The sequence below is a fragment of the Schistocerca americana genome, unplaced genomic scaffold (genome assembly GCF_021461395.2).
Source record: "Schistocerca americana isolate TAMUIC-IGC-003095 unplaced genomic scaffold, iqSchAmer2.1 HiC_scaffold_955, whole genome shotgun sequence".
Lineage (NCBI taxonomy): Eukaryota > Metazoa > Arthropoda > Insecta > Orthoptera > Acrididae > Schistocerca > Schistocerca americana.
In genome coordinates this window covers 1-18,698 of record NW_025726736.1, presented here as the reverse complement: position 1 = coordinate 18,698, position 18,698 = coordinate 1, and the positions used below count along the sequence as shown (strand labels likewise).

At 54.7% G+C, this 18,698-nt stretch overlaps 43 non-coding genes across 43 annotated transcripts; 35 read left to right on the top strand and 8 right to left on the bottom strand.

Moving 5' to 3' along the window:
* Positions 1-149: 149 nt before the first annotated feature.
* On the top strand, positions 150-222 carry Trnam-cau. The gene has a single exon. It is a non-coding gene; the product is annotated as a tRNA-Met (tRNA).
* Positions 223-519: 297 nt separating this feature from the next.
* Trnae-uuc lies at positions 520-591 on the top strand. The gene has a single exon. It is a non-coding gene; the product is annotated as a tRNA-Glu (tRNA).
* Positions 592-789: 198 nt separating this feature from the next.
* Trnai-aau lies at positions 790-863 on the top strand. Its single transcript has one exon. It is a non-coding gene; the product is annotated as a tRNA-Ile (tRNA).
* Positions 864-1,456: 593 nt separating this feature from the next.
* Positions 1,457-1,528, bottom strand: Trnag-ucc. The gene has a single exon. It is a non-coding gene; the product is annotated as a tRNA-Gly (tRNA).
* Positions 1,529-1,870: 342 nt separating this feature from the next.
* Trnag-gcc lies at positions 1,871-1,941 on the top strand. The gene has a single exon. It is a non-coding gene; the product is annotated as a tRNA-Gly (tRNA).
* A 381-nt stretch (positions 1,942-2,322) lies between these two features.
* Positions 2,323-2,395, top strand: Trnam-cau. Its single transcript has one exon. It is a non-coding gene; the product is annotated as a tRNA-Met (tRNA).
* A 297-nt stretch (positions 2,396-2,692) lies between these two features.
* On the top strand, positions 2,693-2,764 carry Trnae-uuc. The gene has a single exon. It is a non-coding gene; the product is annotated as a tRNA-Glu (tRNA).
* A 198-nt stretch (positions 2,765-2,962) lies between these two features.
* Trnai-aau lies at positions 2,963-3,036 on the top strand. Its single transcript has one exon. It is a non-coding gene; the product is annotated as a tRNA-Ile (tRNA).
* A 593-nt stretch (positions 3,037-3,629) lies between these two features.
* Trnag-ucc lies at positions 3,630-3,701 on the bottom strand. The gene has a single exon. It is a non-coding gene; the product is annotated as a tRNA-Gly (tRNA).
* Positions 3,702-4,043: 342 nt separating this feature from the next.
* Positions 4,044-4,114, top strand: Trnag-gcc. Its single transcript has one exon. It is a non-coding gene; the product is annotated as a tRNA-Gly (tRNA).
* A 381-nt stretch (positions 4,115-4,495) lies between these two features.
* Positions 4,496-4,568, top strand: Trnam-cau. Its single transcript has one exon. It is a non-coding gene; the product is annotated as a tRNA-Met (tRNA).
* A 297-nt stretch (positions 4,569-4,865) lies between these two features.
* Positions 4,866-4,937, top strand: Trnae-uuc. Its single transcript has one exon. It is a non-coding gene; the product is annotated as a tRNA-Glu (tRNA).
* Positions 4,938-5,135: 198 nt separating this feature from the next.
* Trnai-aau lies at positions 5,136-5,209 on the top strand. Its single transcript has one exon. It is a non-coding gene; the product is annotated as a tRNA-Ile (tRNA).
* A 593-nt stretch (positions 5,210-5,802) lies between these two features.
* Positions 5,803-5,874, bottom strand: Trnag-ucc. The gene has a single exon. It is a non-coding gene; the product is annotated as a tRNA-Gly (tRNA).
* Positions 5,875-6,216: 342 nt separating this feature from the next.
* On the top strand, positions 6,217-6,287 carry Trnag-gcc. Its single transcript has one exon. It is a non-coding gene; the product is annotated as a tRNA-Gly (tRNA).
* Positions 6,288-6,668: 381 nt separating this feature from the next.
* On the top strand, positions 6,669-6,741 carry Trnam-cau. The gene has a single exon. It is a non-coding gene; the product is annotated as a tRNA-Met (tRNA).
* A 297-nt stretch (positions 6,742-7,038) lies between these two features.
* On the top strand, positions 7,039-7,110 carry Trnae-uuc. The gene has a single exon. It is a non-coding gene; the product is annotated as a tRNA-Glu (tRNA).
* A 198-nt stretch (positions 7,111-7,308) lies between these two features.
* Positions 7,309-7,382, top strand: Trnai-aau. Its single transcript has one exon. It is a non-coding gene; the product is annotated as a tRNA-Ile (tRNA).
* Positions 7,383-7,975: 593 nt separating this feature from the next.
* On the bottom strand, positions 7,976-8,047 carry Trnag-ucc. Its single transcript has one exon. It is a non-coding gene; the product is annotated as a tRNA-Gly (tRNA).
* Positions 8,048-8,389: 342 nt separating this feature from the next.
* Trnag-gcc lies at positions 8,390-8,460 on the top strand. Its single transcript has one exon. It is a non-coding gene; the product is annotated as a tRNA-Gly (tRNA).
* Positions 8,461-8,841: 381 nt separating this feature from the next.
* Trnam-cau lies at positions 8,842-8,914 on the top strand. Its single transcript has one exon. It is a non-coding gene; the product is annotated as a tRNA-Met (tRNA).
* Positions 8,915-9,211: 297 nt separating this feature from the next.
* On the top strand, positions 9,212-9,283 carry Trnae-uuc. The gene has a single exon. It is a non-coding gene; the product is annotated as a tRNA-Glu (tRNA).
* Positions 9,284-9,481: 198 nt separating this feature from the next.
* Positions 9,482-9,555, top strand: Trnai-aau. Its single transcript has one exon. It is a non-coding gene; the product is annotated as a tRNA-Ile (tRNA).
* Positions 9,556-10,148: 593 nt separating this feature from the next.
* Trnag-ucc lies at positions 10,149-10,220 on the bottom strand. The gene has a single exon. It is a non-coding gene; the product is annotated as a tRNA-Gly (tRNA).
* A 342-nt stretch (positions 10,221-10,562) lies between these two features.
* On the top strand, positions 10,563-10,633 carry Trnag-gcc. The gene has a single exon. It is a non-coding gene; the product is annotated as a tRNA-Gly (tRNA).
* A 381-nt stretch (positions 10,634-11,014) lies between these two features.
* Positions 11,015-11,087, top strand: Trnam-cau. Its single transcript has one exon. It is a non-coding gene; the product is annotated as a tRNA-Met (tRNA).
* A 297-nt stretch (positions 11,088-11,384) lies between these two features.
* On the top strand, positions 11,385-11,456 carry Trnae-uuc. The gene has a single exon. It is a non-coding gene; the product is annotated as a tRNA-Glu (tRNA).
* A 198-nt stretch (positions 11,457-11,654) lies between these two features.
* On the top strand, positions 11,655-11,728 carry Trnai-aau. The gene has a single exon. It is a non-coding gene; the product is annotated as a tRNA-Ile (tRNA).
* A 593-nt stretch (positions 11,729-12,321) lies between these two features.
* On the bottom strand, positions 12,322-12,393 carry Trnag-ucc. Its single transcript has one exon. It is a non-coding gene; the product is annotated as a tRNA-Gly (tRNA).
* A 342-nt stretch (positions 12,394-12,735) lies between these two features.
* Trnag-gcc lies at positions 12,736-12,806 on the top strand. The gene has a single exon. It is a non-coding gene; the product is annotated as a tRNA-Gly (tRNA).
* A 381-nt stretch (positions 12,807-13,187) lies between these two features.
* On the top strand, positions 13,188-13,260 carry Trnam-cau. The gene has a single exon. It is a non-coding gene; the product is annotated as a tRNA-Met (tRNA).
* A 297-nt stretch (positions 13,261-13,557) lies between these two features.
* Trnae-uuc lies at positions 13,558-13,629 on the top strand. Its single transcript has one exon. It is a non-coding gene; the product is annotated as a tRNA-Glu (tRNA).
* Positions 13,630-13,827: 198 nt separating this feature from the next.
* Trnai-aau lies at positions 13,828-13,901 on the top strand. The gene has a single exon. It is a non-coding gene; the product is annotated as a tRNA-Ile (tRNA).
* Positions 13,902-14,494: 593 nt separating this feature from the next.
* On the bottom strand, positions 14,495-14,566 carry Trnag-ucc. The gene has a single exon. It is a non-coding gene; the product is annotated as a tRNA-Gly (tRNA).
* Positions 14,567-14,908: 342 nt separating this feature from the next.
* On the top strand, positions 14,909-14,979 carry Trnag-gcc. Its single transcript has one exon. It is a non-coding gene; the product is annotated as a tRNA-Gly (tRNA).
* A 381-nt stretch (positions 14,980-15,360) lies between these two features.
* Trnam-cau lies at positions 15,361-15,433 on the top strand. The gene has a single exon. It is a non-coding gene; the product is annotated as a tRNA-Met (tRNA).
* Positions 15,434-15,730: 297 nt separating this feature from the next.
* On the top strand, positions 15,731-15,802 carry Trnae-uuc. Its single transcript has one exon. It is a non-coding gene; the product is annotated as a tRNA-Glu (tRNA).
* Positions 15,803-16,000: 198 nt separating this feature from the next.
* Trnai-aau lies at positions 16,001-16,074 on the top strand. The gene has a single exon. It is a non-coding gene; the product is annotated as a tRNA-Ile (tRNA).
* Positions 16,075-16,667: 593 nt separating this feature from the next.
* Positions 16,668-16,739, bottom strand: Trnag-ucc. The gene has a single exon. It is a non-coding gene; the product is annotated as a tRNA-Gly (tRNA).
* Positions 16,740-17,081: 342 nt separating this feature from the next.
* On the top strand, positions 17,082-17,152 carry Trnag-gcc. The gene has a single exon. It is a non-coding gene; the product is annotated as a tRNA-Gly (tRNA).
* A 381-nt stretch (positions 17,153-17,533) lies between these two features.
* Trnam-cau lies at positions 17,534-17,606 on the top strand. The gene has a single exon. It is a non-coding gene; the product is annotated as a tRNA-Met (tRNA).
* A 297-nt stretch (positions 17,607-17,903) lies between these two features.
* On the top strand, positions 17,904-17,975 carry Trnae-uuc. The gene has a single exon. It is a non-coding gene; the product is annotated as a tRNA-Glu (tRNA).
* A 198-nt stretch (positions 17,976-18,173) lies between these two features.
* Trnai-aau lies at positions 18,174-18,248 on the top strand. The gene has a single exon. It is a non-coding gene; the product is annotated as a tRNA-Ile (tRNA).
* Positions 18,249-18,698: the final 450 nt, after the last annotated feature.

Here is an 18,698-nt window from a genome sequence, read left to right as displayed (position 1 = left end):
TCGTTGCCAACAGCTGCAGCAACACCGCAATCAACTGGGCCGGCAGTGCACGTGTAGCAACAGAACACGTTATCGAGGAAGTACAGTGTCTCTACGCCTAATATTGGGCAGGCTATTTACCCAGTTTCCAGGACAAGCGGTTCACCCGTGCCTCGGTAGCGCAGTAGGCAGCGCGTAAGTCTCATAATCTTAAGGTCGTGAGTTCGATCCTCACCCGGGGCATTTAATTTTCTGTGACTGATGGTGGTGCTGTAGCTAGGGCGCCAACGTATTTCTTGTTTGTTATCCACAACGCTTCAGCGGGAAAATGTTTACTTCCTGTTATTGCTACTTACAGCTTCCCTTTCCCTCTTCTCCCAGCAGAGCATGAAGCCAAAAGCATTGCTCTGCGACGTTTGAGGTGCGCGCCTTGCCAGTCAGTATGTGCAAAGATGCCCGCAAAGAGAGAGGGGCGCCGACGCGGCACTCGACACGAAATGCGACAAGCGACCGTACGAACGGTCTAACGGAACGGCCACATCCGGTGTGGTCTAGTGGCTAGGATACCTGGCTTTCACCCAGGAGGCCCGGGTTCGATTCCCGGTACCGGAACGGAATTTTTTCCACACGAATCGTGACAAGTTTGAGCTGTCCGAGCGGCCGTTTCCCGTCCTGCTCGCAATATAGCTACTGTTTCGTGACCGTCAGCAGAATATAGACTAGGGAAGCAGACACACGACGACCATAGAAATGGTGTATGGCTTCATGCCACCTGTTTCCAGCGTAGGGCTGAGCATCTGCATATGCCGAGGCCCGTTAGCTCAGTTGGTTAGAGCGTCGTGCTAATAACGCGAAGGTCGTGGGTTCGATCCCCCCACGGGCCACTACTCTTTTACTACTACGACAAGGCAGCGCCGATTTCAGCTGGCGAGTGTGATGACCAAAAGATCATCACCCTGCGTGGAAGTTGATAGAGGATCCGAACCCGACTCGTCGGGAAGCGCTACAGCATTCACTCGGCAATGGCCATAATATCTTGAATACACTGGTTCTCAGCCGATAAAGAGAAAATGAAAGAAAATGTCCGATTGCCGATGCGTAACAACTTTGGCCCTTGTTAGTACTTGGGCGGGTGAGCGCATGGGAACACAGGGCACTATTGGCACTTTTACTTCCTATTTTTGTTTCTCCTTTCTTTTCGGAGCTACAGCCCGATTCGGTCAGGGAGACGCCACCGTGAAATGAAGGGGGCGTGCTGTGTGTCCATCGCCTCGCCTCTCCTTACCTCTCTCAGTCGTTTCTCGTGCTTGTCGTTTTGATATAGGCCGATTTGAGAGCGTCAGCTCTCGCGTCAGCTGAGCAAAGTCGAGACAAGTCGAGACACACTAAGGGCTGGTGTGCAGCGAGTAAGAGGGCGAAAAAACAATAATTTAAGAGCGCGTGGCAAAAGTACTCATACGCGAAATTAAAAGCCTGCTGCGGTGGCCGGGAATCGAACCCGGATCAACTGCTTGGAAGGCAACTATGCTGACCATTACACCACCACCGCACAAGCGAGCGCCGCGCGTCCGCGCTGTGTCGGCTTCCCGCCAGTCGGCAGCGGCCGAAGGTGATCGTACCTGGCAGGCGCATTTCGAGGCGGGCTAGGGGAGCACATCCAGACGCATTCGGACAGCGTATCCGCGCACATTTCGCATCCTTTGGCAAGAGTTGGGCGCCGGCGACGCAAGAGTACGCAGAGGACCGCGTTCTGGCGGCATTTTTAAGCAGTGCAGTGCAGGATTCAGCGTCTGCAGCATCTTTTCCACAGAATGCTACGGCGCTTGACGGCAGTCCCACTTTCCCTTGAGACATCTGCTCGGGAAGCAGCGTCAAGTTACCGCTGGCCCGGGCATCGGTGGTTCAGTGGTAGAATGCTCGCCTGCCACGCGGGCGGCCCGGGTTCGATTCCCGGCCGATGCATCATCTTGCTTTTCCCGCGATAATGCTGCCGCGTGGCTTGCGCGCTTGAGATGCACGATCCACAAGAACGTATAGCTGGATTCCCTTGAGAAGAACCGAGAACGCAGCACTCGCGGGTCCCCACTAGGACGCTCGCATCATGTTCTACAGACTAGCGTCGGCCTGGCCTCACAAGTTGCTGTGTCCCGGTGCCTCCGAGGCACTGAACTTTAACGACAAGGAGTGCTGCCTATCGTTGCCAACAGCTGCAGCAACACCGCAATCAACTGGGCCGGCAGTGCACGTGTAGCAACAGAACACGTTATCGAGGAAGTACAGTGTCTCTACGCCTAATATTGGGCAGGCTATTTACCCAGTTTCCAGGACAAGCGGTTCACCCGTGCCTCGGTAGCGCAGTAGGCAGCTCGTAAGTCTCATAATCTTAAGGTCGTGAGTTCGATCCTCACCCGGGGCATTTAATTTTCTGTGACTGATGGTGGTGCTGTAGCTAGGGCGCCAACGTATTTCTTGTTTGTTATCCACAACGCTTCAGCGGGAAAATGTTTACTTCCTGTTATTGCTACTTACAGCTTCCCTTTCCCTCTTCTCCCAGCAGAGCATGAAGCCAAAAGCATTGCTCTGCGACGTTTGAGGTGCGCGCCTTGCCAGTCAGTATGTGCAAAGATGCCCGCAAAGAGAGAGGGGCGCCGACGCGGCACTCGACACGAAATGCGACAAGCGACCGTACGAACGGTCTAACGGAACGGCCACATCCGGTGTGGTCTAGTGGCTAGGATACCTGGCTTTCACCCAGGAGGCCCGGGTTCGATTCCCGGTACCGGAACGGAATTTTTTCCACACGAATCGTGACAAGTTTGAGCTGTCCGAGCGGCCGTTTCCCGTCCTGCTCGCAATATAGCTACTGTTTCGTGACCGTCAGCAGAATATAGACTAGGGAAGCAGACACACGACGACCATAGAAATGGTGTATGGCTTCATGCCACCTGTTTCCAGCGTAGGGCTGAGCATCTGCATATGCCGAGGCCCGTTAGCTCAGTTGGTTAGAGCGTCGTGCTAATAACGCGAAGGTCGTGGGTTCGATCCCCCCACGGGCCACTACTCTTTTACTACTACGACAAGGCAGCGCCGATTTCAGCTGGCGAGTGTGATGACCAAAAGATCATCACCCTGCGTGGAAGTTGATAGAGGATCCGAACCCGACTCGTCGGGAAGCGCTACAGCATTCACTCGGCAATGGCCATAATATCTTGAATACACTGGTTCTCAGCCGATAAAGAGAAAATGAAAGAAAATGTCCGATTGCCGATGCGTAACAACTTTGGCCCTTGTTAGTACTTGGGCGGGTGAGCGCATGGGAACACAGGGCACTATTGGCACTTTTACTTCCTATTTTTGTTTCTCCTTTCTTTTCGGAGCTACAGCCCGATTCGGTCAGGGAGACGCCACCGTGAAATGAAGGGGGCGTGCTGTGTGTCCATCGCCTCGCCTCTCCTTACCTCTCTCAGTCGTTTCTCGTGCTTGTCGTTTTGATATAGGCCGATTTGAGAGCGTCAGCTCTCGCGTCAGCTGAGCAAAGTCGAGACAAGTCGAGACACACTAAGGGCTGGTGTGCAGCGAGTAAGAGGGCGAAAAAACAATAATTTAAGAGCGCGTGGCAAAAGTACTCATACGCGAAATTAAAAGCCTGCTGCGGTGGCCGGGAATCGAACCCGGATCAACTGCTTGGAAGGCAACTATGCTGACCATTACACCACCACCGCACAAGCGAGCGCCGCGCGTCCGCGCTGTGTCGGCTTCCCGCCAGTCGGCAGCGGCCGAAGGTGATCGTACCTGGCAGGCGCATTTCGAGGCGGGCTAGGGGAGCACATCCAGACGCATTCGGACAGCGTATCCGCGCACATTTCGCATCCTTTGGCAAGAGTTGGGCGCCGGCGACGCAAGAGTACGCAGAGGACCGCGTTCTGGCGGCATTTTTAAGCAGTGCAGTGCAGGATTCAGCGTCTGCAGCATCTTTTCCACAGAATGCTACGGCGCTTGACGGCAGTCCCACTTTCCCTTGAGACATCTGCTCGGGAAGCAGCGTCAAGTTACCGCTGGCCCGGGCATCGGTGGTTCAGTGGTAGAATGCTCGCCTGCCACGCGGGCGGCCCGGGTTCGATTCCCGGCCGATGCATCATTTTGCTTTTCCCGCGATAATGCTGCCGCGTGGCTTGCGCGCTTGAGATGCACGATCCACAAGAACGTATAGCTGGATTCCCTTGAGAAGAACCGAGAACGCAGCACTCGCGGGTCCCCACTAGGACGCTCGCATCATGTTCTACAGACTAGCGTCGGCCTGGCCTCACAAGTTGCTGTGTCCCGGTGCCTCCGAGGCACTGAACTTTAACGACAAGGAGTGCTGCCTATCGTTGCCAACAGCTGCAGCAACACCGCAATCAACTGGGCCGGCAGTGCACGTGTAGCAACAGAACACGTTATCGAGGAAGTACAGTGTCTCTACGCCTAATATTGGGCAGGCTATTTACCCAGTTTCCAGGACAAGCGGTTCACCCGTGCCTCGGTAGCGCAGTAGGCAGCGCGTAAGTCTCATAATCTTAAGGTCGTGAGTTCGATCCTCACCCGGGGCATTTAATTTTCTGTGACTGATGGTGGTGCTGTAGCTAGGGCGCCAACGTATTTCTTGTTTGTTATCCACAACGCTTCAGCGGGAAAATGTTTACTTCCTGTTATTGCTACTTACAGCTTCCCTTTCCCTCTTCTCCCAGCAGAGCATGAAGCCAAAAGCATTGCTCTGCGACGTTTGAGGTGCGCGCCTTGCCAGTCAGTATGTGCAAAGATGCCCGCAAAGAGAGAGGGGCGCCGACGCGGCACTCGACACGAAATGCGACAAGCGACCGTACGAACGGTCTAACGGAACGGCCACATCCGGTGTGGTCTAGTGGCTAGGATACCTGGCTTTCACCCAGGAGGCCCGGGTTCGATTCCCGGTACCGGAACGGAATTTTTTCCACACGAATCGTGACAAGTTTGAGCTGTCCGAGCGGCCGTTTCCCGTCCTGCTCGCAATATAGCTACTGTTTCGTGACCGTCAGCAGAATATAGACTAGGGAAGCAGACACACGACGACCATAGAAATGGTGTATGGCTTCATGCCACCTGTTTCCAGCGTAGGGCTGAGCATCTGCATATGCCGAGGCCCGTTAGCTCAGTTGGTTAGAGCGTCGTGCTAATAACGCGAAGGTCGTGGGTTCGATCCCCCCACGGGCCACTACTCTTTTACTACTACGACAAGGCAGCGCCGATTTCAGCTGGCGAGTGTGATGACCAAAAGATCATCACCCTGCGTGGAAGTTGATAGAGGATCCGAACCCGACTCGTCGGGAAGCGCTACAGCATTCACTCGGCAATGGCCATAATATCTTGAATACACTGGTTCTCAGCCGATAAAGAGAAAATGAAAGAAAATGTCCGATTGCCGATGCGTAACAACTTTGGCCCTTGTTAGTACTTGGGCGGGTGAGCGCATGGGAACACAGGGCACTATTGGCACTTTTACTTCCTATTTTTGTTTCTCCTTTCTTTTCGGAGCTACAGCCCGATTCGGTCAGGGAGACGCCACCGTGAAATGAAGGGGGCGTGCTGTGTGTCCATCGCCTCGCCTCTCCTTACCTCTCTCAGTCGTTTCTCGTGCTTGTCGTTTTGATATAGGCCGATTTGAGAGCGTCAGCTCTCGCGTCAGCTGAGCAAAGTCGAGACAAGTCGAGACACACTAAGGGCTGGTGTGCAGCGAGTAAGAGGGCGAAAAAACAATAATTTAAGAGCGCGTGGCAAAAGTACTCATACGCGAAATTAAAAGCCTGCTGCGGTGGCCGGGAATCGAACCCGGATCAACTGCTTGGAAGGCAACTATGCTGACCATTACACCACCACCGCACAAGCGAGCGCCGCGCGTCCGCGCTGTGTCGGCTTCCCGCCAGTCGGCAGCGGCCGAAGGTGATCGTACCTGGCAGGCGCATTTCGAGGCGGGCTAGGGGAGCACATCCAGACGCATTCGGACAGCGTATCCGCGCACATTTCGCATCCTTTGGCAAGAGTTGGGCGCCGGCGACGCAAGAGTACGCAGAGGACCGCGTTCTGGCGGCATTTTTAAGCAGTGCAGTGCAGGATTCAGCGTCTGCAGCATCTTTTCCACAGAATGCTACGGCGCTTGACGGCAGTCCCACTTTCCCTTGAGACATCTGCTCGGGAAGCAGCGTCAAGTTACCGCTGGCCCGGGCATCGGTGGTTCAGTGGTAGAATGCTCGCCTGCCACGCGGGCGGCCCGGGTTCGATTCCCGGCCGATGCATCATCTTGCTTTTCCCGCGATAATGCTGCCGCGTGGCTTGCGCGCTTGAGATGCACGATCCACAAGAACGTATAGCTGGATTCCCTTGAGAAGAACCGAGAACGCAGCACTCGCGGGTCCCCACTAGGACGCTCGCATCATGTTCTACAGACTAGCGTCGGCCTGGCCTCACAAGTTGCTGTGTCCCGGTGCCTCCGAGGCACTGAACTTTAACGACAAGGAGTGCTGCCTATCGTTGCCAACAGCTGCAGCAACACCGCAATCAACTGGGCCGGCAGTGCACGTGTAGCAACAGAACACGTTATCGAGGAAGTACAGTGTCTCTACGCCTAATATTGGGCAGGCTATTTACCCAGTTTCCAGGACAAGCGGTTCACCCGTGCCTCGGTAGCGCAGTAGGCAGCGCGTAAGTCTCATAATCTTAAGGTCGTGAGTTCGATCCTCACCCGGGGCATTTAATTTTCTGTGACTGATGGTGGTGCTGTAGCTAGGGCGCCAACGTATTTCTTGTTTGTTATCCACAACGCTTCAGCGGGAAAATGTTTACTTCCTGTTATTGCTACTTACAGCTTCCCTTTCCCTCTTCTCCCAGCAGAGCATGAAGCCAAAAGCATTGCTCTGCGACGTTTGAGGTGCGCGCCTTGCCAGTCAGTATGTGCAAAGATGCCCGCAAAGAGAGAGGGGCGCCGACGCGGCACTCGACACGAAATGCGACAAGCGACCGTACGAACGGTCTAACGGAACGGCCACATCCGGTGTGGTCTAGTGGCTAGGATACCTGGCTTTCACCCAGGAGGCCCGGGTTCGATTCCCGGTACCGGAACGGAATTTTTTCCACACGAATCGTGACAAGTTTGAGCTGTCCGAGCGGCCGTTTCCCGTCCTGCTCGCAATATAGCTACTGTTTCGTGACCGTCAGCAGAATATAGACTAGGGAAGCAGACACACGACGACCATAGAAATGGTGTATGGCTTCATGCCACCTGTTTCCAGCGTAGGGCTGAGCATCTGCATATGCCGAGGCCCGTTAGCTCAGTTGGTTAGAGCGTCGTGCTAATAACGCGAAGGTCGTGGGTTCGATCCCCCCACGGGCCACTACTCTTTTACTACTACGACAAGGCAGCGCCGATTTCAGCTGGCGAGTGTGATGACCAAAAGATCATCACCCTGCGTGGAAGTTGATAGAGGATCCGAACCCGACTCGTCGGGAAGCGCTACAGCATTCACTCGGCAATGGCCATAATATCTTGAATACACTGGTTCTCAGCCGATAAAGAGAAAATGAAAGAAAATGTCCGATTGCCGATGCGTAACAACTTTGGCCCTTGTTAGTACTTGGGCGGGTGAGCGCATGGGAACACAGGGCACTATTGGCACTTTTACTTCCTATTTTTGTTTCTCCTTTCTTTTCGGAGCTACAGCCCGATTCGGTCAGGGAGACGCCACCGTGAAATGAAGGGGGCGTGCTGTGTGTCCATCGCCTCGCCTCTCCTTACCTCTCTCAGTCGTTTCTCGTGCTTGTCGTTTTGATATAGGCCGATTTGAGAGCGTCAGCTCTCGCGTCAGCTGAGCAAAGTCGAGACAAGTCGAGACACACTAAGGGCTGGTGTGCAGCGAGTAAGAGGGCGAAAAAACAATAATTTAAGAGCGCGTGGCAAAAGTACTCATACGCGAAATTAAAAGCCTGCTGCGGTGGCCGGGAATCGAACCCGGATCAACTGCTTGGAAGGCGACTATGCTGACCATTACACCACCACCGCACAAGCGAGCGCCGCGCGTCCGCGCTGTGTCGGCTTCCCGCCAGTCGGCAGCGGCCGAAGGTGATCGTACCTGGCAGGCGCATTTCGAGGCGGGCTAGGGGAGCACATCCAGACGCATTCGGACAGCGTATCCGCGCACATTTCGCATCCTTTGGCAAGAGTTGGGCGCCGGCGACGCAAGAGTACGCAGAGGACCGCGTTCTGGCGGCATTTTTAAGCAGTGCAGTGCAGGATTCAGCGTCTGCAGCATCTTTTCCACAGAATGCTACGGCGCTTGACGGCAGTCCCACTTTCCCTTGAGACATCTGCTCGGGAAGCAGCGTCAAGTTACCGCTGGCCCGGGCATCGGTGGTTCAGTGGTAGAATGCTCGCCTGCCACGCGGGCGGCCCGGGTTCGATTCCCGGCCGATGCATCATTTTGCTTTTCCCGCGATAATGCTGCCGCGTGGCTTGCGCGCTTGAGATGCACGATCCACAAGAACGTATAGCTGGATTCCCTTGAGAAGAACCGAGAACGCAGCACTCGCGGGTCCCCACTAGGACGCTCGCATCATGTTCTACAGACTAGCGTCGGCCTGGCCTCACAAGTTGCTGTGTCCCGGTGCCTCCGAGGCACTGAACTTTAACGACAAGGAGTGCTGCCTATCGTTGCCAACAGCTGCAGCAACACCGCAATCAACTGGGCCGGCAGTGCACGTGTAGCAACAGAACACGTTATCGAGGAAGTACAGTGTCTCTACGCCTAATATTGGGCAGGCTATTTACCCAGTTTCCAGGACAAGCGGTTCACCCGTGCCTCGGTAGCGCAGTAGGCAGCGCGTAAGTCTCATAATCTTAAGGTCGTGAGTTCGATCCTCACCCGGGGCATTTAATTTTCTGTGACTGATGGTGGTGCTGTAGCTAGGGCGCCAACGTATTTCTTGTTTGTTATCCACAACGCTTCAGCGGGAAAATGTTTACTTCCTGTTATTGCTACTTACAGCTTCCCTTTCCCTCTTCTCCCAGCAGAGCATGAAGCCAAAAGCATTGCTCTGCGACGTTTGAGGTGCGCGCCTTGCCAGTCAGTATGTGCAAAGATGCCCGCAAAGAGAGAGGGGCGCCGACGCGGCACTCGACACGAAATGCGACAAGCGACCGTACGAACGGTCTAACGGAACGGCCACATCCGGTGTGGTCTAGTGGCTAGGATACCTGGCTTTCACCCAGGAGGCCCGGGTTCGATTCCCGGTACCGGAACGGAATTTTTTCCACACGAATCGTGACAAGTTTGAGCTGTCCGAGCGGCCGTTTCCCGTCCTGCTCGCAATATAGCTACTGTTTCGTGACCGTCAGCAGAATATAGACTAGGGAAGCAGACACACGACGACCATAGAAATGGTGTATGGCTTCATGCCACCTGTTTCCAGCGTAGGGCTGAGCATCTGCATATGCCGAGGCCCGTTAGCTCAGTTGGTTAGAGCGTCGTGCTAATAACGCGAAGGTCGTGGGTTCGATCCCCCCACGGGCCACTACTCTTTTACTACTACGACAAGGCAGCGCCGATTTCAGCTGGCGAGTGTGATGACCAAAAGATCATCACCCTGCGTGGAAGTTGATAGAGGATCCGAACCCGACTCGTCGGGAAGCGCTACAGCATTCACTCGGCAATGGCCATAATATCTTGAATACACTGGTTCTCAGCCGATAAAGAGAAAATGAAAGAAAATGTCCGATTGCCGATGCGTAACAACTTTGGCCCTTGTTAGTACTTGGGCGGGTGAGCGCATGGGAACACAGGGCACTATTGGCACTTTTACTTCCTATTTTTGTTTCTCCTTTCTTTTCGGAGCTACAGCCCGATTCGGTCAGGGAGACGCCACCGTGAAATGAAGGGGGCGTGCTGTGTGTCCATCGCCTCGCCTCTCCTTACCTCTCTCAGTCGTTTCTCGTGCTTGTCGTTTTGATATAGGCCGATTTGAGAGCGTCAGCTCTCGCGTCAGCTGAGCAAAGTCGAGACAAGTCGAGACACACTAAGGGCTGGTGTGCAGCGAGTAAGAGGGCGAAAAAACAATAATTTAAGAGCGCGTGGCAAAAGTACTCATACGCGAAATTAAAAGCCTGCTGCGGTGGCCGGGAATCGAACCCGGATCAACTGCTTGGAAGGCAACTATGCTGACCATTACACCACCACCGCACAAGCGAGCGCCGCGCGTCCGCGCTGTGTCGGCTTCCCGCCAGTCGGCAGCGGCCGAAGGTGATCGTACCTGGCAGGCGCATTTCGAGGCGGGCTAGGGGAGCACATCCAGACGCATTCGGACAGCGTATCCGCGCACATTTCGCATCCTTTGGCAAGAGTTGGGCGCCGGCGACGCAAGAGTACGCAGAGGACCGCGTTCTGGCGGCATTTTTAAGCAGTGCAGTGCAGGATTCAGCGTCTGCAGCATCTTTTCCACAGAATGCTACGGCGCTTGACGGCAGTCCCACTTTCCCTTGAGACATCTGCTCGGGAAGCAGCGTCAAGTTACCGCTGGCCCGGGCATCGGTGGTTCAGTGGTAGAATGCTCGCCTGCCACGCGGGCGGCCCGGGTTCGATTCCCGGCCGATGCATCATTTTGCTTTTCCCGCGATAATGCTGCCGCGTGGCTTGCGCGCTTGAGATGCACGATCCACAAGAACGTATAGCTGGATTCCCTTGAGAAGAACCGAGAACGCAGCACTCGCGGGTCCCCACTAGGACGCTCGCATCATGTTCTACAGACTAGCGTCGGCCTGGCCTCACAAGTTGCTGTGTCCCGGTGCCTCCGAGGCACTGAACTTTAACGACAAGGAGTGCTGCCTATCGTTGCCAACAGCTGCAGCAACACCGCAATCAACTGGGCCGGCAGTGCACGTGTAGCAACAGAACACGTTATCGAGGAAGTACAGTGTCTCTACGCCTAATATTGGGCAGGCTATTTACCCAGTTTCCAGGACAAGCGGTTCACCCGTGCCTCGGTAGCGCAGTAGGCAGCGCGTAAGTCTCATAATCTTAAGGTCGTGAGTTCGATCCTCACCCGGGGCATTTAATTTTCTGTGACTGATGGTGGTGCTGTAGCTAGGGCGCCAACGTATTTCTTGTTTGTTATCCACAACGCTTCAGCGGGAAAATGTTTACTTCCTGTTATTGCTACTTACAGCTTCCCTTTCCCTCTTCTCCCAGCAGAGCATGAAGCCAAAAGCATTGCTCTGCGACGTTTGAGGTGCGCGCCTTGCCAGTCAGTATGTGCAAAGATGCCCGCAAAGAGAGAGGGGCGCCGACGCGGCACTCGACACGAAATGCGACAAGCGACCGTACGAACGGTCTAACGGAACGGCCACATCCGGTGTGGTCTAGTGGCTAGGATACCTGGGTTTCACCCAGGAGGCCCGGGTTCGATTCCCGGTACCGGAACGGAATTTTTTCCACACGAATCGTGACAAGTTTGAGCTGTCCGAGCGGCCGTTTCCCGTCCTGCTCGCAATATAGCTACTGTTTCGTGACCGTCAGCAGAATATAGACTAGGGAAGCAGACACACGACGACCATAGAAATGGTGTATGGCTTCATGCCACCTGTTTCCAGCGTAGGGCTGAGCATCTGCATATGCCGAGGCCCGTTAGCTCAGTTGGTTAGAGCGTCGTGCTAATAACGCGAAGGTCGTGGGTTCGATCCCCCCACGGGCCACTACTCTTTTACTACTACGACAAGGCAGCGCCGATTTCAGCTGGCGAGTGTGATGACCAAAAGATCATCACCCTGCGTGGAAGTTGATAGAGGATCCGAACCCGACTCGTCGGGAAGCGCTACAGCATTCACTCGGCAATGGCCATAATATCTTGAATACACTGGTTCTCAGCCGATAAAGAGAAAATGAAAGAAAATGTCCGATTGCCGATGCGTAACAACTTTGGCCCTTGTTAGTACTTGGGCGGGTGAGCGCATGGGAACACAGGGCACTATTGGCACTTTTACTTCCTATTTTTGTTTCTCCTTTCTTTTCGGAGCTACAGCCCGATTCGGTCAGGGAGACGCCACCGTGAAATGAAGGGGGCGTGCTGTGTGTCCATCGCCTCGCCTCTCCTTACCTCTCTCAGTCGTTTCTCGTGCTTGTCGTTTTGATATAGGCCGATTTGAGAGCGTCAGCTCTCGCGTCAGCTGAGCAAAGTCGAGACAAGTCGAGACACACTAAGGGCTGGTGTGCAGCGAGTAAGAGGGCGAAAAAACAATAATTTAAGAGCGCGTGGCAAAAGTACTCATACGCGAAATTAAAAGCCTGCTGCGGTGGCCGGGAATCGAACCCGGATCAACTGCTTGGAAGGCAACTATGCTGACCATTACACCACCACCGCACAAGCGAGCGCCGCGCGTCCGCGCTGTGTCGGCTTCCCGCCAGTCGGCAGCGGCCGAAGGTGATCGTACCTGGCAGGCGCATTTCGAGGCGGGCTAGGGGAGCACATCCAGACGCATTCGGACAGCGTATCCGCGCACATTTCGCATCCTTTGGCAAGAGTTGGGCGCCGGCGACGCAAGAGTACGCAGAGGACCGCGTTCTGGCGGCATTTTTAAGCAGTGCAGTGCAGGATTCAGCGTCTGCAGCATCTTTTCCACAGAATGCTACGGCGCTTGACGGCAGTCCCACTTTCCCTTGAGACATCTGCTCGGGAAGCAGCGTCAAGTTACCGCTGGCCCGGGCATCGGTGGTTCAGTGGTAGAATGCTCGCCTGCCACGCGGGCGGCCCGGGTTCGATTCCCGGCCGATGCATCATCTTGCTTTTCCCGCGATAATGCTGCCGCGTGGCTTGCGCGCTTGAGATGCACGATCCACAAGAACGTATAGCTGGATTCCCTTGAGAAGAACCGAGAACGCAGCACTCGCGGGTCCCCACTAGGACGCTCGCATCATGTTCTACAGACTAGCGTCGGCCTGGCCTCACAAGTTGCTGTGTCCCGGTGCCTCCGAGGCACTGAACTTTAACGACAAGGAGTGCTGCCTATCGTTGCCAACAGCTGCAGCAACACCGCAATCAACTGGGCCGGCAGTGCACGTGTAGCAACAGAACACGTTATCGAGGAAGTACAGTGTCTCTACGCCTAATATTGGGCAGGCTATTTACCCAGTTTCCAGGACAAGCGGTTCACCCGTGCCTCGGTAGCGCAGTAGGCAGCGCGTAAGTCTCATAATCTTAAGGTCGTGAGTTCGATCCTCACCCGGGGCATTTAATTTTCTGTGACTGATGGTGGTGCTGTAGCTAGGGCGCCAACGTATTTCTTGTTTGTTATCCACAACGCTTCAGCGGGAAAATGTTTACTTCCTGTTATTGCTACTTACAGCTTCCCTTTCCCTCTTCTCCCAGCAGAGCATGAAGCCAAAAGCATTGCTCTGCGACGTTTGAGGTGCGCGCCTTGCCAGTCAGTATGTGCAAAGATGCCCGCAAAGAGAGAGGGGCGCCGACGCGGCACTCGACACGAAATGCGACAAGCGACCGTACGAACGGTCTAACGGAACGGCCACATCCGGTGTGGTCTAGTGGCTAGGATACCTGGCTTTCACCCAGGAGGCCCGGGTTCGATTCCCGGTACCGGAACGGAATTTTTTCCACACGAATCGTGACAAGTTTGAGCTGTCCGAGCGGCCGTTTCCCGTCCTGCTCGCAATATAGCTACTGTTTCGTGACCGTCAGCAGAATATAGACTAGGGAAGCAGACACACGACGACCATAGAAATGGTGTATGGCTTCATGCCACCTGTTTCCAGCGTAGGGCTGAGCATCTGCATATGCCGAGGCCCGTTAGCTCAGTTGGTTAGAGCGTCGTGCTAATAACGCGAAGGTCGTGGGTTCGATCCCCCCACGGGCCACTACTCTTTTACTACTACGACAAGGCAGCGCCGATTTCAGCTGGCGAGTGTGATGACCAAAAGATCATCACCCTGCGTGGAAGTTGATAGAGGATCCGAACCCGACTCGTCGGGAAGCGCTACAGCATTCACTCGGCAATGGCCATAATATCTTGAATACACTGGTTCTCAGCCGATAAAGAGAAAATGAAAGAAAATGTCCGATTGCCGATGCGTAACAACTTTGGCCCTTGTTAGTACTTGGGCGGGTGAGCGCATGGGAACACAGGGCACTATTGGCACTTTTACTTCCTATTTTTGTTTCTCCTTTCTTTTCGGAGCTACAGCCCGATTCGGTCAGGGAGACGCCACCGTGAAATGAAGGGGGCGTGCTGTGTGTCCATCGCCTCGCCTCTCCTTACCTCTCTCAGTCGTTTCTCGTGCTTGTCGTTTTGATATAGGCCGATTTGAGAGCGTCAGCTCTCGCGTCAGCTGAGCAAAGTCGAGACAAGTCGAGACACACTAAGGGCTGGTGTGCAGCGAGTAAGAGGGCGAAAAAACAATAATTTAAGAGCGCGTGGCAAAAGTACTCATACGCGAAATTAAAAGCCTGCTGCGGTGGCCGGGAATCGAACCCGGATCAACTGCTTGGAAGGCAACTATGCTGACCATTACACCACCACCGCACAAGCGAGCGCCGCGCGTCCGCGCTGTGTCGGCTTCCCGCCAGTCGGCAGCGGCCGAAGGTGATCGTACCTGGCAGGCGCATTTCGAGGCGGGCTAGGGGAGCACATCCAGACGCATTCGGACAGCGTATCCGCGCACATTTCGCATCCTTTGGCAAGAGTTGGGCGCCGGCGACGCAAGAGTACGCAGAGGACCGCGTTCTGGCGGCATTTTTAAGCAGTGCAGTGCAGGATTCAGCGTCTGCAGCATCTTTTCCACAGAATGCTACGGCGCTTGACGGCAGTCCCACTTTCCCTTGAGACATCTGCTCGGGAAGCAGCGTCAAGTTACCGCTGGCCCGGGCATCGGTGGTTCAGTGGTAGAATGCTCGCCTGCCACGCGGGCGGCCCGGGTTCGATTCCCGGCCGATGCATCATTTTGCTTTTCCCGCGATAATGCTGCCGCGTGGCTTGCGCGCTTGAGATGCACGATCCACAAGAACGTATAGCTGGATTCCCTTGAGAAGAACCGAGAACGCAGCACTCGCGGGTCCCCACTAGGACGCTCGCATCATGTTCTACAGACTAGCGTCGGCCTGGCCTCACAAGTTGCTGTGTCCCGGTGCCTCCGAGGCACTGAACTTTAACGACAAGGAGTGCTGCCTATCGTTGCCAACAGCTGCAGCAACACCGCAATCAACTGGGCCGGCAGTGCACGTGTAGCAACAGAACACGTTATCGAGGAAGTACAGTGTCTCTACGCCTAATATTGGGCAGGCTATTTACCCAGTTTCCAGGACAAGCGGTTCACCCGTGCCTCGGTAGCGCAGTAGGCAGCGCGTAAGTCTCATAATCTTAAGGTCGTGAGTTCGATCCTCACCCGGGGCATTTAATTTTCTGTGACTGATGGTGGTGCTGTAGCTAGGGCGCCAACGTATTTCTTGTTTGTTATCCACAACGCTTCAGCGGGAAAATGTTTACTTCCTGTTATTGCTACTTACAGCTTCCCTTTCCCTCTTCTCCCAGCAGAGCATGAAGCCAAAAGCATTGCTCTGCGACGTTTGAGGTGCGCGCCTTGCCAGTCAGTATGTGCAAAGATGCCCGCAAAGAGAGAGGGGCGCCGACGCGGCACTCGACACGAAATGCGACAAGCGACCGTACGAACGGTCTAACGGAACGGCCACATCCGGTGTGGTCTAGTGGCTAGGATACCTGGCTTTCACCCAGGAGGCCCGGGTTCGATTCCCGGTACCGGAACGGAATTTTTTCCACACGAATCGTGACAAGTTTGAGCTGTCCGAGCGGCCGTTTCCCGTCCTGCTCGCAATATAGCTACTGTTTCGTGACCGTCAGCAGAATATAGACTAGGGAAGCAGACACACGACGACCATAGAAATGGTGTATGGCTTCATGCCACCTGTTTCCAGCGTAGGGCTGAGCATCTGCATATGCCGAGGCCCGTTAGCTCAGTTGGTTAGAGCGTCGTGCTAATAACGCGAAGGTCGTGGGTTCGATCCCCCCACGGGCCACTACTCTTTTACTACTACGACAAGGCAGCGCCGATTTCAGCTGGCGAGTGTGATGACCAAAAGATCATCACCCTGCGTGGAAGTTGATAGAGGATCCGAACCCGACTCGTCGGGAAGCGCTACAGCATTCACTCGGCAATGGCCATAATATCTTGAATACACTGGTTCTCAGCCGATAAAGAGAAAATGAAAGAAAATGTCCGATTGCCGATGCGTAACAACTTTGGCCCTTGTTAGTACTTGGGCGGGTGAGCGCATGGGAACACAGGGCACTATTGGCACTTTTACTTCCTATTTTTGTTTCTCCTTTCTTTTCGGAGCTACAGCCCGATTCGGTCAGGGAGACGCCACCGTGAAATGAAGGGGGCGTGCTGTGTGTCCATCGCCTCGCCTCTCCTTACCTCTCTCAGTCGTTTCTCGTGCTTGTCGTTTTGATATAGGCCGATTTGAGAGCGTCAGCTCTCGCGTCAGCTGAGCAAAGTCGAGACAAGTCGAGACACACTAAGGGCTGGTGTGCAGCGAGTAAGAGGGCGAAAAAACAATAATTTAAGAGCGCGTGGCAAAAGTACTCATACGCGAAATTAAAAGCCTGCTGCGGTGGCCGGGAATCGAACCCGGATCAACTGCTTGGAAGGCAACTATGCTGACCATTACACCACCACCGCACAAGCGAGCGCCGCGCGTCCGCGCTGTGTCGGCTTCCCGCCAGTCGGCAGCGGCCGAAGGTGATCGTACCTGGCAGGCGCATTTCGAGGCGGGCTAGGGGAGCACATCCAGACGCATTCGGACAGCGTATCCGCGCACATTTCGCATCCTTTGGCAAGAGTTGGGCGCCGGCGACGCAAGAGTACGCAGAGGACCGCGTTCTGGCGGCATTTTTAAGCAGTGCAGTGCAGGATTCAGCGTCTGCAGCATCTTTTCCACAGAATGCTACGGCGCTTGACGGCAGTCCCACTTTCCCTTGAGACATCTGCTCGGGAAGCAGCGTCAAGTTACCGCTGGCCCGGGCATCGGTGGTTCAGTGGTAGAATGCTCGCCTGCCACGCGGGCGGCCCGGGTTCGATTCCCGGCCGATGCATCATTTTGCTTTTCCCGCGATAATGCTGCCGCGTGGCTTGCGCGCTTGAGATGCACGATCCACAAGAACGTATAGCTGGATTCCCTTGAGAAGAACCGAGAACGCAGCACTCGCGGGTCCCCACTAGGACGCTCGCATCATGTTCTACAGACTAGCGTCGGCCTGGCCTCACAAGTTGCTGTGTCCCGGTGCCTCCGAGGCACTGAACTTTAACGACAAGGAGTGCTGCCTATCGTTGCCAACAGCTGCAGCAACACCGCAATCAACTGGGCCGGCAGTGCACGTGTAGCAACAGAACACGTTATCGAGGAAGTACAGTGTCTCTACGCCTAATATTGGGCAGGCTATTTACCCAGTTTCCAGGACAAGCGGTTCACCCGTGCCTCGGTAGCGCAGTAGGCAGCGCGTAAGTCTCATAATCTTAAGGTCGTGAGTTCGATCCTCACCCGGGGCATTTAATTTTCTGTGACTGATGGTGGTGCTGTAGCTAGGGCGCCAACGTATTTCTTGTTTGTTATCCACAACGCTTCAGCGGGAAAATGTTTACTTCCTGTTATTGCTACTTACAGCTTCCCTTTCCCTCTTCTCCCAGCAGAGCATGAAGCCAAAAGCATTGCTCTGCGACGTTTGAGGTGCGCGCCTTGCCAGTCAGTATGTGCAAAGATGCCCGCAAAGAGAGAGGGGCGCCGACGCGGCACTCGACACGAAATGCGACAAGCGACCGTACGAACGGTCTAACGGAACGGCCACATCCGGTGTGGTCTAGTGGCTAGGATACCTGGGTTTCACCCAGGAGGCCCGGGTTCGATTCCCGGTACCGGAACGGAATTTTTTCCACACGAATCGTGACAAGTTTGAGCTGTCCGAGCGGCCGTTTCCCGTCCTGCTCGCAATATAGCTACTGTTTCGTGACCGTCAGCAGAATATAGACTAGGGAAGCAGACACACGACGACCATAGAAATGGTGTATGGCTTCATGCCACCTGTTTCCAGCGTAGGGCTGAGCATCTGCATATGCCGAGGCCCGTTAGCTCAGTTGGTTAGAGCGTCGTGCTAATAACGCGAAGGTCGTGGGTTCGATCCCCCCACGGGACCACTACTCTTTTACTACTACGACAAGGCAGCGCCGATTTCAGCTGGCGAGTGTGATGACCAAAAGATCATCACCCTGCGTGGAAGTTGATAGAGGATCCGAACCCGACTCGTCGGGAAGCGCTACAGCATTCACTCGGCAATGGCCATAATATCTTGAATACACTGGTTCTCAGCCGATAAAGAGAAAATGAAAGAAAATGTCCGATTGCCGATGCGTAACAACTTTGGCCCTTGTTAGTACTTGGGCGGGTGAGCGCATGGGAACACAGGGCACTATTGGCACTTTTACTTCCTATTTTTGTTTCTCCTTTCTTTTCGGAGCTACAGCCCGATTCGGTCAGGGAGACGCCACCGTGAAATGAAGGGGGCGTGCTGTGTGTCCATCGCCTCGCCTCTCCTTACCTCTCTCAGTCGTTTCTCGTGCTTGTCGTTTTGATATAGGCCGATTTGG